Below are 6,046 nucleotides of genomic sequence, written 5' to 3' on the forward strand. Positions count from 1 at the left end.
TGGGCAGATAGCCCAACCCTTGAACACTTTGACTTGAAACCATAATATAAAGAGTAATGCTACATAGAGCGAACCGCTCACATGAACCATCCACACGACTAATGTGGTTGGTGGCGTGGCAGAGGTTTGCTCTGTCTTTTTAACTTTTTGTTTTAAAAATTAAAAATTTTAATAAAATGAGAGACATTTTGTCTCTCTTTCTCTATCGCCCTCTCTCTCTCTCGTGTTTGTGCCCTAGCTTTCTCGGTTCTCTATTTCCGTCCACAGCTGCTCTCTCTCCCTGCACCCCCGCTCCCGGTCACTGTTTCCCTCTCTCTTGCGACACGAGTGCCCGGTAGCCACTCACACAACTCTGTTGTGCCCCTGATCCCGGCAGCTGCTTACCTTTCAATGCCCTTGTCTCACCCATCGCTGCCCTATTCTCTATCGTGCAACTTTTTCAAGTGTGCCTTCTGAAGTTAAATAAAGTATGCTAGTCATATTTATTTTTATTTCATATATTTATATATAGAGGCCTAAATGAAGAATCTAGATTCTTAATATAAGTTTATGAAATATTTAACATAATAATAATGATACTATTTGTTCCCCTACAAAAGAAAATTCCAAAAAAATAAAATAAAATAAATAAATAAACATATATGATTTTAGGTGTTAATTTTATTAGAAGAGAAAATTCTTTTTATTGTCCGTAACTTTGGAATCTTTGATTTACTTTAATTTCATTGATTACTTTAATCTTTGATTACTTAAAAATTTATTTCAAAATAAATTCTGAAATCAGTAAATAATGCAAATTATTTATGAATTTATTGTTTGTCTAATTTGTGTTTAGATATATACCTAAAGCAAGAACATGGAAGAAGTGGTACTTGGATGTTCTGAGCAAGGAAAAGATAATGTAGAAGTTGGATGTTCAAGTTATGAAATACATGCCAAAGAAAACCCAGTAGATTTGGATTTAATTGAAAATATTGTGCCAGAGGCGGGTACGATGCTTGATTCTGAAGAAAAAGTTTATAAATTGTATGTCCAATATGCGCGGCGTGAAGGGTTTGGCATCACCAAAAAAAGCACGAGATTAGGTGATGATGGAAAATTGAAATATTATACGCTAGCATGTGCAAGAGGTGGCAAATAAGTATTTACTTCAAAAAACTCCTTCAACCCAAGGCTATCCACCAAAGTAAATTATCCGGCAAAAATCAATGTCATTGTTGGCAATGATGGGCGATTTACCATTTTCTAGTGTTAATTTGGAGCATAATCATGCACTTAGCTCACAAAAAACTCATTTCCAAAAATGCAATAAAAAAATTGATGCATATGTGAAAAGAATGCTTGAACTAAACGACCAAGCAGGGATAAGCCTAAGCAACAATTTTCATTCCCTAGTGGTTGAAAGTAGGGGGTTATGAAAATTTAACATACACTGAGAAAGATTGTAGGAATTATATTGCGAAAGCAAGACAATTTAGGCTTGGAGTTAGAGATGCCGTGGCACTTGGAAATGTAATTTCTTTTGATATAACATACTTGACAAATAAGTATGACATGCCATTTGCTTCATTTATTGGTGTAAATCATCATGGACAGACGATATTATTTGGGTATGGCTTATTGTCGAAGGAAGATACAGAAACATATGTTTGGCTCTTTAAAACTTGGCTGGAGTGTATGTCAAGCAAGGCTCCTAAAGCAATTATTATAGACCAGTGGATAGCTATTCAAAGTGCAGTTATATTGGTTTTTCCAAATTCCCATCACTGTCTTTACCTTCAGCATATCATGAAGAAGGTTCCTGAGAAGCTTGGAGGTTTAAATGAATACAAAGCAATCAAGAAGATTTTAAAACGCATCACGTATGAAGCACTGGATATTCAAGAGTTTGAAGACACATACTTGGAGATGATGGTAGACTATAACATTGAGAAAAATGAATAGCTGAATTCTTTATTCAAAATTCGTGATCGTTGGGCTCCTGTATATGCTAAAGGCATATTTTGGGCTAGAATGTCTACCACTCAAAGAAGTGAAAGCGTAAATGCATTTTTTGATAGTTATGTTGGCCCGACGACTTCATTGAAGCAGTTTGTTAAGCAATATGATAATGCCTTGAAAAGAAAGATTGAGAAAGAGAACAAAGCTAATTTTGCTTCATTTAACTCGTGTTTTCCATTGATCACTGATTGTTACTTTGAGAAGCAACTACAAGAAGCATACACAAATACAAATTTTAAATTATTTCAAGATGAGTTGCGAGAAATGATATATTGCAATCTTACTCTCACTGGTTCACATGGGGATTATTTGTAGGTACATTTTCAAGGTGCTTATTGAGAAGAATGTGGAAGACATTCCTTCTAGGTATATTTTACCACAATGGAAGAAAAAAGTTAAATGACAAATACATCTTCTTGATGAAATATGTGGATGGCGTAATTGAGAAGTTGATAGGCAACACAACTTGCAAGGAAAAGTTTACACTTATGTTGATGGAGGTGATTGATGTGCCACACCAAAAATTTCTGTCTCCTTTGAAGGTGTGGAGTAAGGGTCATCCACTGTCAAAAGTTGAAGAAATAATAATCAGAAACAAGTAAAAGGTATTTTTATGTAGTATCATATTCATTGCGTCTTTAGATTTTTTTTTTATGCACTTTTTTTGTGTGTGTAACATCCACGTTATTATTGGCAGAAAGCACAAACAAAGGGAGATACAGCAGCTCAAAAATTTACACAAGATGATCATTGCACACGAGAGAGGGTGGTAATTTCCTTGTAATTGTCATTAATGTCCAAATTACATATTTCAATCATTTAATTTTTTGTAATGATTTGTTGGACTATAATATCTTTTCTTAGGTGAATTCAAATTCTATATCGATCAATCAGGATATTGATAAGTGCTTGAGTAGACATATTTTTATACATGTTTTACATGCATTGAGCATCATTTTTACTATAGTTTATGTCTCATATTGTGTATTTGGTGTTCTTTTATGCATATAGGTTGTGAATGCCTTGAAGAGTAAAAAAGAAGCAAAGATAGGCTATAAAGACACAATGTTGGGAGTTCTTGTTCAATTCAAAGGACCAAGACACGAGAGGAATTCATAAACGTGGAGATGTGTGCCAACTTCCAAGAAGATTAAAGTCAATTCACTAGTTGGAAGGGCACAAAGGTAGCCACATCTTCATGTTCCTTCTCTTTGTGAACATTGCAAGACCTCTCAAAAATACGTCGATGAAGAAAAATTTTATAGCCTACCACATGGACGTGTGCCCGGACATGTGGCTTCAAGAGAAGAGTGTTTAGATCGCGTTTTGTGAAAAATACTGTATCAATTTTACTGTAGCAAAATTACTGTTCACGCGTACGCGTGGAAATTCCTGCAGCCCACGCGGCCACGTGGAAAATCCACACGGGCTTGTGAGGGCACGTGACAGGCGCGGTTTTGGGCTTTAAATAGGCCGTTTGCCCTATTTTTAAGGGACTTTTGGCGAGGGTTTTCGCGAGCACTTGGAAGGCAAGGCGGTTAGGGTTTTGGAGTAGGTCTTTGGCGATATTGGGGGGCGTCCATCACCAACTTTGATCGATCTTCTCTCCGTCATAGCATAGAGGGAGCATTCGGCGACCTAGCTTTGGAGAAGGATTTTTCAAGACGTTAGGCGACCCATCAAGGCCATCATCACGAATTTAAGGGGGTTTTACTTCATGGTTTTCATTGCTTTTCATTGTAATAATCATTGTTTTGTAACTTGCGACATGGAAGGCTAAACCTTAGTAGGTATTCGGGCATGTGAACCCTAGGATCTATGTTTTTGTAATGATTTGCTTTATGTTTCTTTTAAATCCGAGTTGATTTGAGTTTTAATCTTGTATTCCCATTGCTTGCTTGTTTAATTAATCCTTGTGGTTGATTGGATTCGCATGATTTGTTACTTTGATGTGAGAGAGGTCTCCATTAGAGTTAGAACTTCAAGGTTAAAGAGGGTTGAGAGGGTGAGTCATGAGATAGTGGAGTGTCCCCTTTTCCTTCCGATTGAGTGTTTCCTATCTCCGTATTCCCTAAACTCTATGCAACCATATTTGGTGTGAGGCGTGAGACTGAGAGATTTCTCCGCCGGGACCATGTAGGGGGTTAAAGATCCTTCGCCGGGAATTAGGGTTGGATCTATCTTTAGGAATCGGTTTCACTCTTAAGTGTCTCTAGAGCGTATTGCGATCATATGGGGTGTGAGGTGTTGAGATTGAGCGATTTCTCCGCCGGGACCTTGTACGGGACTAGTACCGGTGGCGTGGAAGCAAGGGCCGGTTGTTCTTGGATTACCTCGACTTATTAGACTCGGTTTAGAAGCATTTAGTGAATCATGAGGTTCATGTTAGATCCTAGGGGAAGCATTGTTCGGGTACCTCATCTTTATTGATTGAGATCTCCTTTACTTGTTTTCTTGCTCATTTGCTTGCTTATTAATTCTCTTGCAATTAGTTCATTTCATCACATCCATTGATTTCGGCTAGATAACTAAGAATTGGTTAATACTAATACTTCCATTCCCTGTGGATTTGACTACCCACTCACCGGCGTAATTATTACTTCGACACCCGTGCACTTGCGGTTTACACGCATATTCGGACGTGTCAAGTTTTTGGCACCGTTGCCGGGGATCGGGATATTAGGAACACTAGGACTTGGTTACTTTAGTTATTCACATTTTCATTTACTATTTCCACTTCATACTTCTCTCTTTCGCCGTTCTTATTGTTTCTTTTCATTGATTTCAGCTACAGGTTATGACCCGAGGGAACCCTTCAACATTGGTTGAAGAAGATCCTGAAATTGAGAGAAGAATTCATAGAAGGGGCAAGGAACCTGTGCAGGAACAGAATTTTTCAGCTGAAATAGAGGTTGAAGAATCTGAAAGTATGGCAGAACAAGGGGGGCAACCAAGAACACTCTCAGATTTTGCTAGGCCTACAATTCGTGGGACACAATCGAGCATTGTTAGGCCACTGGTAGCAGCCCAGAATTTTGAGTTAAAACCGGGTTTCATTCAAATGGTTCAATAGCCCGCACAATTTAATGGGTTAGCGGATGAAGACCCAAACAATCATATTGAGAATTTCCTTGAAGTTTGCGATATGTTGAAGATCAATGGGGTTTCGGATGATGCAATTCGTTTGAGGGCTTTTCCATTCTCATTAAAGGGAAGAGCCAAACAATGGCTCCATTCATTGCCAAGAGCTTCGATTATAACATGGAACGAAATGGCCGAGGCTTTCCTTGCAAGGTATTTTCCTCCGGGGAAATCGGTAAAACTTCGTAATGAGATATCATCATTTGTTCAAATGGAGCTTGAATCTTTATTTGAGACTTGGGAACGATTCAAGGACCTCTTGCGGAAGTGTCCACAACATGGGTTTCCCGAGTGGATGGTTATTCAATCATTTTACAATGGGTTAAACTCGAGCAACAAACAACTTCTTGATGCCGCCGCAGGAGAAACATTGGGAAACAAGACCCCCAAAGAAGCCCGACAATTGATTGAGGAAATGGGTTTGAATAGCTATCAATAGAATGCAAAAGAAAAGGAGAAAGTGGTCGGACTCCATGAGATTGACACGGTTACATCCTTGGCAACCCAAGTAGAAGCATTGAGCAAGAAATTGGACACTTTGACTTCATCAAAGGTAGCCGCAATCACAAGTTATGATGGTTGTGGAGGCTCACATATGCCATCGGATTGTCCTATCTCGATTACAACTTCAGCCCCAAGTGAACAAGTAGATTTTGTGGGTAATTCGGGAAGAGGACAAGGTAATCTGTATAGCAACACCTATAACCAAGGGTGGAGAAATCACCCAAATCTCTCATGGGGCAATTAAGGGCAGCAAAAGACCACTGCTCCACCCCGAATTTCAGCAAACACCTTCGATTCCGGAGAGAGTTTCAGAAATAGAAAGGGTTTTATCAAAGTTTATTCAATCAACCGACACAAGGTTCCAAAACATAGAGGCAACACTCCGCAATCATACCACTTC

At 38.6% G+C, this 6,046-nt stretch overlaps 1 non-coding gene across 1 annotated transcript; it reads right to left on the reverse strand.

Moving 5' to 3' along the window:
- Window positions 1–5,320: 5,320 nt before the first annotated feature.
- On the reverse strand, window positions 5,321–5,427 carry LOC120269623. The gene has a single exon (XR_005539269.1). It is a non-coding gene; the product is annotated as a small nucleolar RNA R71 (small nucleolar RNA).
- Window positions 5,428–6,046: the final 619 nt, after the last annotated feature.

This window comes from Dioscorea cayenensis, chromosome 9 (assembly GCF_009730915.1).
Source record: "Dioscorea cayenensis subsp. rotundata cultivar TDr96_F1 chromosome 9, TDr96_F1_v2_PseudoChromosome.rev07_lg8_w22 25.fasta, whole genome shotgun sequence".
Lineage (NCBI taxonomy): Eukaryota > Viridiplantae > Streptophyta > Magnoliopsida > Dioscoreales > Dioscoreaceae > Dioscorea > Dioscorea cayenensis.